The sequence below is a fragment of the Artemia sp. Qi Xiang Cuo genome, unplaced genomic scaffold (genome assembly GCF_049724085.1).
Source record: "Artemia sp. Qi Xiang Cuo unplaced genomic scaffold, ASM4972408v1 HiC_scaffold_3124, whole genome shotgun sequence".
In the NCBI taxonomy this organism is placed as follows: domain Eukaryota; kingdom Metazoa; phylum Arthropoda; class Branchiopoda; order Anostraca; family Artemiidae; genus Artemia; species Artemia sp. Qi Xiang Cuo.
This window is the reverse complement of record NW_028300519.1, coordinates 97,500-111,662: the sequence shown is the minus strand read 5'-3', so window position 1 is coordinate 111,662 and position 14,163 is coordinate 97,500. Positions and strand designations below refer to the sequence as shown.

General features: G+C 37.7%; 1 pseudogene; it reads left to right on the top strand.

Annotated features, from left to right (window-relative positions):
• The first annotated feature begins 1,313 nt into the window (after positions 1–1,313).
• Positions 1,314–7,477, top strand: LOC148938568 (APOBEC1 complementation factor pseudogene; annotated as a pseudogene).
• The last annotated feature ends 6,686 nt before the right edge of the window (positions 7,478–14,163 follow it).

Here is a 14,163-nt window from a genome sequence, read left to right as displayed (position 1 = left end):
GTTTTTACATAAAAATGCATTTAAAAAATAGAGGTAATATAAAAAAGAAAAGTGAACCTGAACAAATGATAGCCACTAGTCTTCCAAATCAGGTTAATCATTATTTAAGTTCTCTAATACATCTGTTTCTTTAAACAAACAAAATTTCTTTACCAATGAAGAGATAGCCAAGCGACTTGGACTGCAAGTTCGCCCCTTAATGCTAATTAAATAAAACAAAATACGATAAAAATATAATAGTTTAGAAACAAATTTGGGCTATATATTTGCACATTAGGGGGGTGGGGGTAAAGCATAGCATATATTAAATATGTAATCAAATCAAACCTAACCTTTGTACCTTTTTTTTGCCCCTTCAACCCCAAAAAACTAAAGCTTAAATAATTTTTCACGGAGTGAGAAATACCTCACTAGGCAGAGAAAACCTATTTTTCAGTAGTATATTTGAGATTATATATGCGGTTCATGCCGCGTGTGTTCCAGCAGACCGATAAGTACCAATTAAAAAAATTACAGACTGAATATAACCGTTAGTTTATATGAAATTTCCCGCCCCCTAAAATTTCTTTACTTGAGGCAAGTGCCCCATCCTCTAAAAACACCTCTGGTGAGGAGAAAGGTTGAAAAGAAATTGTTAATACTCGCAAACATTTTTTTTTTATAATCTCATATTGTACTTTTTCGCCTTTTATTCTTATTGTACTTTTTCGGATTAATGTAGGGTCTGGTCCTCCATCCTCCCTACCTCCACTCCCTACAATATATCTGCTCATAATTACACCCATTAAACGTTGATCCAACCAAACTTCAATCCTATTAAATAGACTAGAATACATATTTTTATTTGGCATTTCAAAATCCACTGTATCAACATCAGTCTATTGCTGTTCTCAAATTCATTGAAAATAATTTGACTAATATCTTCATGTAAAAAGGGTAAAATTTTTTCATTTGGCATTTAGACATCTAGCAACAAATATTAACCACTCAGGAGTCACGATTGCATTTCGATTCAGTCAAAGTGGGTGCATATCAGTTGGGGAATTATCTTAGATAAGAAGGGTTGTCTAAATTGTCACTAGTTCAAGTTGGAAATGTTCAAATATCATACTCCTGGTATACTGCAGTGAATTAGCAGAACAGGGTATAAATTAGTTCAAGAACATGGTCAGCGCATAGATGGTGGCCCACCACCCAACTGGATGGGGCCCCCTCCTCCAAAAGGGAGCGAAGTTTTTATTGGTAAGCTTCCGAGAGATATTTTCGAAGATACACTAGTGCCGATTTTTTAAAAAGTGGGATTTATTTATGAAATGAGTCTGATGCTGGATTTTTCTGGAACAAATCGTGGCTTTTGTTTTGTAACTTATTCAACCCCGGAAGAGGCAGCCCGGGCTGTGAAGGAACTTGATAGATTTTTAATTCGTCACAATTGTCGTATAGGGGTCAATGTTTCGATTGATAAGTGTAGACTGTTCATTGGGGGCCAACCCAAAGATAAAAATCGAGAAAAAATCTTTGATGAAATATCTAGAGTTACTGAAGGAGTTGTTAACTTCATTTGCTACCCTGGCATGGCTGACAAATCGAACTCGCGAGGCTGTAACTTTGTGGACTATGAGAGCCACAAAGCGGCAGCGATGGCTCGTCGCACATTACTGCCACACAAGATTCTTCTTTTTGAGCAAAGAGTAGCCGTCGAGTGGACAGAGCCTGAGCCAATGGTCAGTGAGGAGATCATGACAAATGTAAGTTTATTTTTTGTTATAGATCTAATCACAAATTACCTTCCGGGACATAGGCTAGTTTAGTCTGTAGACCCATCCCTGAAAGTTTCATTTTCCTATCCAAGATAGGCTAGTAAAAAGTAGCTAGGCTAAACTAGAATTTTACCAAAAAGAATTCAGTAGCCTACCACGCGTGCCTTGCCTCTAGGACTTCTTCAAAGAGCCCTTATTTTAGCTTCAAGTGGTATGGTATTAACCTACTTTTGTCTCCCCTGCCCTTGTTGAGAGTTTATATCCCCACCCTGCTAGACTAGACTAATCCATTTCTTAGCTTTTGGCTAAACTTGCCTACCATCTAGAGCCGTTCAAAGAGGGAGGGGAGGGTGAACAGGACCCAATTTCCTGGACGCCGTGGCTGGGGGGGGGGGCTAGAGGGGTGAACCGTGATAAAATTTTTAATATCGATTCGGCGGGTTTTGCTTATATTTTTGTCGGGATGGGTGGGGTGCTGTAATTAATTTTTCTCCGGTCGCCACCGACCCTAGGAACGTCTCTGCTACAATCTCCATTCAAACTTGATCTAGGCCTAGTATATTTAAAACTAAGGTAAATTATAAGCCTAGAACTGGGGCACTTTAGAAGGAAAAATGTTATGAAAACAATTCTTAAATCGTAATATGCATAATAATGGTAGTTACCTCATTTTGACTACCGTTCCACTATACATTATCCCCAACCTCCCCTAATGTGCAAATATTATAGCCCAAATTATATATTTCCCATTCATTTTTCTATTCGTCTCTCTTGTTTAAACCCAAGTACCCTTAAATTGAATCAACGCTGATGAAATCAAGAAGCGGTAGAACACATGGAAAATACATAATTTGGACTATATATTTTACTACTTTTTTATCTTTCGGCTAAACTTGCCTACCATCAAGAGCCATTCAAAGGTAGAGGGACCGGAGGGCAAGCTGTCTCGAGAGCTGTGACTGGGGACGCCTTGGCTGGGGGGCACTGATCACTTTGATTCGCCTTTTTTTGCTTATATTTGAGTCGGGAGGGGACGCTGCAATTAATTATCCCTCAGGCGTCACCAGCCCTGTCTCAACCTCAACAAATGCAGGGGAGACAAAAAGTAGGCTAACCCTGGGTTTCCAATGATGCGATTTCGCGCAAAAACGGCCGTTTTTCCGTGATCTGTCAAATTTCCTCCGTTTTTTTGCTGCAAGTTTCTTCGTCACAACGGTTCAAAGGCAGCGTTGAAATATTTCTACTGATCTGTTGAAAATGGCATCCGTTATTTTAAATTGAACGCATTGTAGAACCATAAATTTCAAGTAAATGAGAAATTAAACATGTTATAGATAAGACTTATATTTTTCATTAGGCATAGTTAGTCAAGGCTATTATAGGTTAGCCCTTTGAATATTTTTCTTGGCTTCTAGAATTTGATTTAGCCTATTCTTATGCATATGCTTTTTAAATATAACATAGTGTCTTCGCGCTTCAACGGCTGTAGTGAACCGTTTCTGTGTGAACTTTTTTGCGAATTTCCCGCATCCACGAGCGGTTTTTCGTTAAAAAAAATCGCACCAGTGGGAACCAAAGGTAATACCATCCCACTTAAGCTAAAATAAGGACCGTTTGAAAAAGTGAAGGTAATGCAAGATTACCGCAGCCCACGGCGCCCCTGGAAGTCGTGTCAAACACTGATTTATTATGACAGGAATCAGATAAGAAAATAGGTAATATACCATGTACATTCTCCACTTATTGTTCCTTCCAAATATAATAACCGTAACAACACCATAGCCCTCCACCGTCCCCCTGATGCGGCCTGCTATATTCCTAGACTATCCACACAAATTTTCTATTTTGGCTTAAATGGGTTTATTTTGCATTATGGACCAACTGTTGAACAACGGCAGCGATTATTATATTTGTAGAGCATCGAATGGAGAGCCTTGTCGTATAATTTTCTTTCCTTTCGAATTTCTGCCCTATAACAAATCATAATCCCAGTGGGAGGATGCATCTTTTAATGAGTAACCTTAAATTCAGTACATTCTGCATGTTCAGAATCAACATGAATAATATATCTTGTTGTTACTTGTTGTAATCAAAAGTTTTCAGTGTTGGTGTTTATTGACAAAAGTTGCTCGTTACTTAGTTTTTTACTACGAGCTGTTTGACCCAAGTCTCTGAAATATGAAGGAGGACTACTGTTCTGGACTCTGAAATATGAAGGAGGACTGCTTAATTTCAGTTAAAAAATAATTTTTTTATAGTTTAATTTCTGGTGGTTTTTGAAATAGTGCCAAGAAATCCGGCCCCACCTCCACGGAAAAATTCCCCCCCTCCCACAAATAGATCTTCTAGACAATTCAATCCTGGTGAAAAATTTACCCTGGACAATTGCCCTTAACATCTCCATCCTTAAAATTTACTCGACAAAGGGAAAGTAAGACAATAAAAAGAATTTCGCATAGGAATTTTGGCAAATTTCCCCAGTATAGAATTTCCTCAGAAAATTTCCCTCCCCCTCCCCCCTCGGAAAATCCTCTCCTCGTGTAAAATTTTCCCTGTGTTAAATCCCCAGAGCAGAAAATTCACCACCCCTCCCTCACCCGAAAAATGCATGCCTACTTCGCAGTAAAAAATACTCACAATGGGCAAATTTTATAACTTAAAGATGCATCCCCAGGCGCCATGGGGGCCATATTCCCTCCATGGTTAGGGCATTATATCTCATAATTTTGATCAAACGATTTAGGGAAAAAGGGGCGGTGAATGTCAAGGGGAGGGCTAATTGCGCTCCAATCTTTTTGGTCACTTTGAAAGGGCATCGGAAATTTTAATTTCAATCAGAATAAGTCCTTTTCCAATAATATAGGTCTATTGGTTCGATACAATAACCCCTTGGGAAAACAAACAAAAAATTACAACAAATAAACACGTATCCGTGATCTTTCTTCTTGCAAAAAAAATACAAAATTTCACATTTTTGCAGAAGGGAGCTTGGAACTACAACAACAGGGTTCTCGGATACACAGAACGTGATAATATTATTTTCATTAAGATCTCTTGACTTTTCGGGAGTGTTTCTCCCCCTTTTTAGAAATCAGGCAAATTTTCTGAGGCTCGCAGCTTTTGATGGGTAACAGTAACTATCAACATAATAAGCCGATTCTTTTGATAGAGCTATTGACACAAGAATTCTGATTTTTTGGTTTCGTTAAAAATTAAGCAGCGTTGCTCCTTACTTGCAGTTCGTTACCACAAACTATTTGATTCAAGTTTAAATTAGACTAAAATCTTTGAATAAGCCTTGCAATTTGTACTTAGCATTAGAAGCTTACAAAATAAGTCTCTGTAGTTAATTTGTGACGGAACTCATGATGTTTTAAGCTTTATTCCATGACATTTCAAGGACAATTTCCATATTTCTTCGGATTCCAATTTGATCGTCGATTTATTAAAATTAAATTTTGTTGAATGGATGCTAGACTGAGTATTAACTTAGTTGCATCTTTCTTCTGCATTTATTTTTTGGGGTCATTGTCTTTTTTTGTAATACAGACAAATTGTTCAAGTTTGTACACTTCTTTTTATTTGTGCTTTTACGACCTGCGCAAGCTACTTTTTTGCAATCGTAAGAACTTTTGATATTATGGAACAACATTTTAAAATGATTTATTTCGGTTTACGAGTGTTGAACAATTAGCCTATTTTCATCATTTGTATTAGTTGAAATAAAAGCTTAATAAAGGTATGCTTCATCAAAAACTGTTGTAATTTGTTTTAGTAAATCTGATGTGCATATGTAATGCATCGTATGTCATAATTAGGTAAATCGTTTTATGGCAAAAATTTATAGTTTTCTCAGTTTTTTTTTCTTAGTGCTACTTTTTTTTAATTGTGTTAGATGATTTTTATCAGATTTCTAATGGATAGGTAATCTATTAAAATTGAATTTTTTGCAGGTTGAATGCAAAATTGTGCTCTCAGTTTCGATAATCCAACTTTCTTGTGCATTTTTTTTTTTTTTTGTATTTTTACTAAATGTAAGCCCTTTTTCTTAGTTTCTATCAGATTTGTTTTCATTCTTTTAGAAACCATATATTTTAAGTGACTTGTTTAAGTTCAAGGGGTCGAGCTATAAGACTGGTTTTTGAAATGAGTTGTGCTTCATTATGGGATGCTTCCCAAAAAACTGCAGCAAAGTTTTTCGTAATCAGCCTTATCTGCTGGTACACCGTCCAGAGGAGATACACAGACCATACTGTCAATATAATCTTATTTCTATAAATAAAAACATGATTCCATATCATTGTGTGGTGAAAACTATATTTTCAAAACGGATTTAAAAAAATTACCCTAGTCAGACACAAATTTATACAAATGAATATGCCTAAGGTAAGAGAGGTGGAGCAGCTTCATGCATTCCATCCCTGGACCTTAACTTTTATATTCTCCTTTCATTGGAGTCCTTTATTTTGTCTGCTGAACTGTGTACCATCCACCTTGCCCTAGATATTTTATAGATTATTGTTTAGAGTCTGAAAGTATTCTCTCTTTAACTGACTCCCAATGTGCAATACATTTGCTTTCAAGTTTAAACAGAATTATTGATGATAAGGACACACTTCTTGTGTGCGGTCACACAAGAAGTGTGATTTTTGTATCTTGACCAAGTCCCCTACCCTCGTTTTTCATAGATTAAAATTTTGTTTAGTGTCATATCGGGAAAATCTAAACATTGGTGATTACAAGGTCTAAGAATTTAGTTTACTTGTGCATAATATGGTACCCACAAAAGAAGTCAAGTTTGTTTAATTCTAATGAAAAAAAAAATGAAGCATTAATATATAGTATTTTAGAAACCATTTTGAGATATTTTCTCGACCGGTGGGGGGTGGGTGGGTGGTAGAGAATATCATATATTAAACAGATAGCCACACCCAGATCCCTCCCCCCCCCTAAACCCCCAAAAACAACCGTTTAAATATTGTAAACGCACTGGAAACCACGCTTTGCATTCCATTTCTCTATTGCAAATACCCGGTTGTCGGGTTTTGTGTCTGGTTTCCTTGATACAGTTATAGCGGTGGGTACCAGACAGTGCACAAGTACCGAATTTAGCTACAGAAATAGGATAGGCCTACCATAGAGGCAGGCAAATGAAAAAAAGGTATTTGTTTGCTGTTTGAGGAGTTCTTGTCTTCGAGTTTTGTGTCTTATGCTTCAGCAATGGTAGCATAGGGGCTAGATCAAAATTATATATGGATGCTTTATTACCCTAAATTCTGGACGGAAGAAGATCTCATAATATGGCAATCCGAGAGCCATTTCTAAACGAGTTGACGGGTAAATAAAACTGCAGACATGGATTCAAAGATAATGTATTTGGGAATTAGTGTTTATATACTGCATAAACTAAAAAAAAGTATCAAATGCTGAAAACGAATGCATTTATGCATATGTATGTTATTACTATATTCTGGAAATAAATTTACACTTCTTTGCTGTTCTAGTCAGTGAAATTTCCTGTCTAGATTATGCTAAAACCGTGGTTAGAGTTTCTTCAAAAAAATAAAAAAATTATTTTTTTTAAGGTCAGTCTGGGCCAAAAGATAAAAGGAAAGCCACATCTTTATGAATTTTCTAACCCCTTCATGCATAGAACGATGCGCGATTTCGTAAAGAGTACAATTGCTTCTGTCACGAAAGAAGAAAATACTGACTAGGACTTAGTCAAGGCTCAAAAAGTAATTGTGGTACTTAGAAGTACCGCCGATTACCATAATCTGCAAGCCATTTCTTAACGAAATTACGCAGGGGCGTAATTTGCTATGGGCCAGGAGCGGCAACTGGTCCCTCTACAATCAATTTTGCCCCCCTCCTCCCTAGACCTCAGTTTGCCCCCCCAGCTGAAATTTAGTTTCTGCAAAAAATCTTGTCACTAAGATAAGCCTGCAAAATACAAGTATCCAGGGAATCAGGCAGTTTTCTTTAGTATATTTTTGTCTTTACGGTAATATATGGATCATTTCTCAGTTTTCACTGTCATTTTCATTTGATTTGGGAAAATTGGCTCCAACTTTACCACCCCCCCCCCCAGGATTTTGACAAAATTACGCCACAGATCGAGGGGCAAATAAAATTGATTGCATGACTTCTAAGCAATACATTATATTATTTGTTTTCTTTTTTTTTTGGGGGGGGGGGAACCATCAAAATTTGTTTATATATATTTTGGTTGAGTTTCTACGAGTCTGACAAAAATTCCAGAGGGGTTAAACCACCTCTCAATACCGCCTTGCTTCTGCGAAAATGTTTCAGTTTTTAACGAGTTGGGCAAACCCAGTGAAAAATCAAGTTTCGAATTAGGTCTTTAACGAAAGTTTATTTTAGCTACTCAAGTATTTATTGTGTCAGCTAATTCTCTCCTCAGACGGTTTCCCCTCAGAAAAATTCTCCCCGCGTATAAAATTTTCCTCAATCAAAATGGACCTCATTTCTTAAAATTACCAGTTTATTTAAAATCACCTGTGACTCATTCTTTTTACTTTTCCTCCATCAAGGTACAAGGCCTTTTGCATAGAAACATTTGCTCCAATTTGTTCATTTGAAAACTTCAACCAATTCTTACTCCCTTCTTACTAGTCAAACCACACATTCTTGATGACAACTAGTCATCTGTAAGAGTTTTCTAAGTTTTAGATTCTTGCTAAAATGTTACAGATTCTTGCCATTAGATTAAGTAATCTCTATGCTTTTTAATTTTCTGGAAAAAAAAATTCAGAATCGGTAACCCGGAAATTATATTTTTGAACTTGTAGGTTTCCGGAACTTTTAATCATACTATGAAAACGAAAGAAAAGAGGAAAGGAGAAAAAAAAGAAGAAAAAAGGAAAAAGAAAAAAGAAAGGAGAAAAAAAGAAGATATAAGGAAATTGATTATCGTCCTATAGTAAAAATCGATGCTTGATGGTGCGCGTGCGGCGTAGCCACACGCGCAAAAATTTCTTTTCAGCATTTAGTAAAAACAGATGCGATCTAGTAAATTTTTTCTCTCCGATTTAGTAAATTCTTCCAGGTCAGGGTGGCAACCCTGTGTGACTAGTTCAAATTCGAAAAGTTCGAATATCAGACTCCTGGTATACTGCAGTTAATTAGCAGAACGGGGTGCAAATTGGTTCGAGAAAATGGTCAGTGCATATATGGTGGCCCACCACCCAACTGGATGGGGCCCCCTCCAAAAGGGAGCGAAGTTTTTATTGGTAAGCTTCCGAGAGATATTTTCGAAGATACATTAGTGCCGATTTTGGAAAAAGTGGGATTTATTTATGAAATGAGTCTGATGCTGGATTTTTCTGGAACAAATCGTGGCTTTTGTTTTGTAACTTATCCAACCCCGGAGGAGGCAGCCAGGGCTGGGAAGGAACTTCATAGGCCTAGATTTCTAATTCGTCCCAATTATCGTCTAGGGGTCACTGTTTCGATTGACAATTGTAGGCTGTTCATTGTTTGTTTAAATGTAAGTTTATTTTTTGTTATAGATCTAATCACAAATTACCTTCCGGGACATAGGCTACTTTAGTCTGTAGACCCATCTTTGAAAGTTTCAATTTCCTATGCAAGATAGGCTAGTAAAAAGTAGCTAGGCTAAACTAGAATTTTACCAAAAAGAATTCAGTAGCCTACCACGCGTGCCTTGCCTCTAGGACTTCTTCAAAGAGCCCTTATTTTAGCTTTAAGTGGTATGGTATTAACCTACTTTTGTCTCCCCTGCCCTTGTTGAGAGTTTATATCCCCATCCTGCTAGACTAGTCCGTTTTGAAAACTGAGGCTGAATGAATAATCCATTTCTTAGCTTTTGGCTAAACTTGCCTACCATCTAGAGCCGTTCAAAGGGGGGGGGGGAGAGTGAACAGGACAAACTTTCCCGGAGGCCCTGGCTTGGGGGGGGGGGGGGGCTAGAGGGTGGACCAGTGATCAAATTTTTCACTTCGATTCGGCTTGTTTTGCTTATATTTGAGTCGGGACGGGGTGGGTTGGGCTGCTGTCATTAATTTTTCTCCGGTCGCCACCGACCCTAGGAACGGCTCTGCTACCATCCTTATCCAAATTTGATGTAGTATATTTGAAACTAAGGTAGATTATAAGCCTAGAACTGGGGCTGTTTAGAAGGCAAAATGTTAAGAAAACAATTCTTACATCATAATATGCATAATAATGGCAGTTACCACATTTTGACGGTAAATATATACCAAATCATATTATTGAGTTAGGAATAAAGTGAATACGCCATTCGATGCCTTTTTTTATGCTGATTACGAATATAATAATCATTTCTATTAGAAATGAATTTTAGCCCCCCCACCCTATATATGCCGATTTAGGGTACATATTTCTACACCAGGGGGGTAGGGGCAAAATGCATTTCTGATGCAAATGAGAGGTAAGTTTAAACTTTACCCCCACCCCCCACCCCTAATTTAGAAATGTATACCCTGAATTTTTATATATAGGGGGGGTAGCTAAAATTCATTTCCGATAGAAATGATTATTATATTCGTAATCAGCATAAAAAAGGCATCAAATGGTGTATTCACTTTATTCTTTACTCAATAATATGATTTGGTATATATTTATCATTTTGACTGCCGTTCCACTACACATTATCCCCAACCTCCCCTAATGTGCTAATATTATAGCCCAAATTATATATTTCCCATTCATTTTGCTATGCGTCACTCTTGTTTAATCCCAAGTACCCTTAAATTGAATCAACGCAATGAAATCAAGAAGCGGTAGAACACATAGAAAATACATAATTTGGACTATATATTTTCACTACTTTTTTATCTTTCGGCTAAACTTGCCTACCATCAAGAGCCGTTCAAAGGTAGAGGGACCGGAGGGCAAGCTATCTCGAGAGCTATGACTGGGGACGCCTTGGCTGGGGGGCACTGATCACTTTGATTCGCCTTTTTTTGCTTATATTTGAGTCGGGAGGGGACGCTGCAATTAATTATCCCTCAGGCGTCACCAGCCCTGTCTCACCCTCAACAACTGCAGGGGAGACAAAAAGTAGGCTAACCCTGGGTTTCCAATGATGCGATTTCGCGCAAAAACGGCCGTTTTTCCGTGATCTGTCAAATTTCCTCCGTTTTTTTGTTGCAAGTTTATGCGTCACAACGGTTCAAAGGCTGCGTTGAAATATTTCTACTGAGCCGCCGAAAATGGCACCCTTTATTTTAAATTGAAAGCATTGTAGAACCATAAATTGCAAGTAAATGAGAAACTAAATAAGTTATAGACAAGTTTTATATTTTTCATTAGGCACGGTTAGTCTAGGCTATTACAGGTTAGCCCTTTGAATATTTTTCTTGGCTTCTAGAATTTGATTTAACCTGTTCTCATGCGTATGCTTTTTAAATATAACATAGTATCTTCGCCTTAAACGGCCGTAGTGAACCGTTTCTGTGTGAACATTTTTGCGATTTTCCCGCATCCACTATCCGTGAGTGGTTTTTCGTTAAAAAAAAATCGCACCAGTGGGAACTAAAGGTAATACCATCCCACTTGAAGCTAAAATACAGACCGTTTGAAAAAGTGAAGGTAATGCAAGATTACCGCAGCCTACGGCACCCCTGGGAGTCGTGTCAAACACTGAGAAACACTGACATTCTCCACTTTGTGTTCCTTCCAAATATAATAACCGTAACTGCGCCATAGCCCTCCTCCATCCCCCTGATGCGGCCTGATATAGTCCTAGACTATCCACTAAAGTTTTCGGTTTAGGTAAGTGATAAGTTCTTTCGGTAAGTGGGTTTATTTTGCATTGAGAACCAACTGTTGATCAACGGCAGCGATTATTGCAGGGGTGGATCCAAAGGGCGAGGGGCGCGCGCCCCCTAACGTAGTCTAAAGTAGTGTGATTTACTTAATTAACGCAAGTTTGTGTTAATTAACCTTGCTCCTAACGTAATTTTATTGGATCAACCTATTTTGCGCCCCCCCCCCAAAAAAAAAATCCTGGATCTGCCCCTGGTGGGGGGTAAAGCATAGCATATATTAAATACGGAACCTAACCTAGGTACCTTTCCCCCCCCCCCCCCTAAACCCTTCCCCCCTGAAAATAAAGTTTCAATATTGTAAACGCAACCACGCTCTGCGATCAAATTCTCTATTGACTGATTCCCGTTTGACTAGTTTCCTTTAGCATCTACGGTATCTTGCGTGTGTACCAGCTAATTGACAAGTACCCTTAATCCTAACGAAATATACCAAAGTAAGATAAAGTTAAATACTTTAGAAACAAATTTGGGCTGTATATTTGCGTATTAGGGTGTGTGTGGGGGTGAAGTTTAGAGGGTTTACATGTCTAATGTGTTAGGTACAATTATCCTGCATATTACGTAGTAAGAATTATTTCTAACTTCACACTGTCCCAATACTTTACCCCCCCCCCTATGTGCAAATATATAGCTAAAACTATAAATTTTCCATCTATTCTATTACTTCTCATAGTCTTGTCTCACGCTAAGCTGAAAAAAGGTTTATAATGGTTCAATGAATGAACAACAAGAGCGATACGGGGTCTGTCATACAATTAACCAATTTATTTATTTTTTTTAAATTTTTTTTTTCTTAAATCAATCCCACGAGAATGATGTTCACTCATTGGAAAAAAAATTATATCCCTCGGATCAGGTGGGGGTTGGAATATCAAAAATAATTTATAGGGTCATAATTTCCACGGGTTTAAAGGCGAATTCTTTGAGCAAATATCTTTCATAATGATGTTCCCCATGAATGTCATTAAGGGGTAATGCCTTCGTGAAAGAAGAATACATTATACGTCGTTATAAAATAGAAAATAAGAAGGTACTTCCGTATTAGCCAGTGCACACTCGAGAAGTGAAGTTAGATTAATCCTATCGAAATATATCAAAATATGATGCAAATATAATACTTAAGTTTACATAATAATATAATTTGGGCTATTTTTTTACACATTTTTTTTGGGTGGGGGGAGGGGTAGAGTAACCCAACCTAGTCTTACCCCCATCCCTAATTTACAAATATATAGCCCAAATTATTCTAGTCTAATGTATTCTGTCACCCCTTCATTTGTCCTTGTGGCTTAGAAACTGGTTTTCTTAGATCTTACATCCAGCAAACCTCTCGAGTGTGTACTGGGTAATACGAAAGTATCAATAAGAAATATTGTCATATAGACTGGCTAAAAACAGAATTCCTAATAGCACTTGTCAAACCCCGCCCAAGAAACTTCCTAGCGAGGCCAGGGTTGCTAACTTTTTGGTCAATAAATATGTCCCTTGAGCATCCAAAAATCTGTCCTTTTTAGCCAAATTATGTTCATATTTTGTCTATAATATGTCCATAATATGTCCATCTTGAAATCTCAGAAATTAGTTTTTTTTACGACTTGTAAACCTGGTTCAAAGTGATCAGTTAACATCGAATATAATGAAAACGAAAAGGATCCATTTAGATCATGGTTGTAGCGACAGCTTCAACCTAGTAAAGAGCGAACCACAGTCCATAGTAACCAAAAGTTAAAAAACCCGTTTTCAAAAAAACTGTCTAGTGAGAAAAAATTGCCATTTGACACTGAATCAAGAACGGTAACTATTGTTTCAGTTAATTTCAAAAGTAAAAGTTTATTGCGAAAAGAAATTTATGGTGATTTCAAAAAAGAGCCTGAAACCCTTTGAAAATGGCGCAAAATCGAAACAAAAAGTGCACTATTGGAATCAGCATCGTTGAGAACCTTTTGTAGGGTAATTAAAGTCCCCCACCTTGAACACCAAGGAAAATGACTTGTGCATGGGTAGCACTGATCTGTCTCCCTTTTTTTCTTTTCTTTCTAGAAGGGCTAGGGGGTGGCCAGAGCATCATAGAGAAGTGTGTGATAGCTCATTCGAAAGGGAATTAAATTTGTAAGTGCCCTTTTCGAGTGACCGAAAAGATTGGAGGGCAAATGGCTCCCCCTCCCTACAAGCCCCCTCCCCCCCCCCAACAAGTCCGATAAAAATTTTGAGATAGCCATTTTGTTTAACATAGTTAAAAGGTCGAATATATATGGTTTTGATGATGATATGTCCCTCCATAGTCCCCGGGGAAGGGCTGTATGTGGAATCGGGCGTATCGATATCGCGCGTATCGATATCGTGCGTATTATTATCGCATGTATCGTATCGGGAATATCGGTATCCGCTGTTGTTTTTTTTTAGGCAATTTCTAGGCTCATCTTTTTAAAGCATGTCCCGGCAAGGTATCATGGTTGCTGCGGAGCGAACCACAGCCCATAGTAACCAAAAGTTAAATTCACGTTTTGAAAAAAATTGCATCTAACACTGACTCAGGAATGTCAACTATTGTTTCGGTTTGCCTTAAA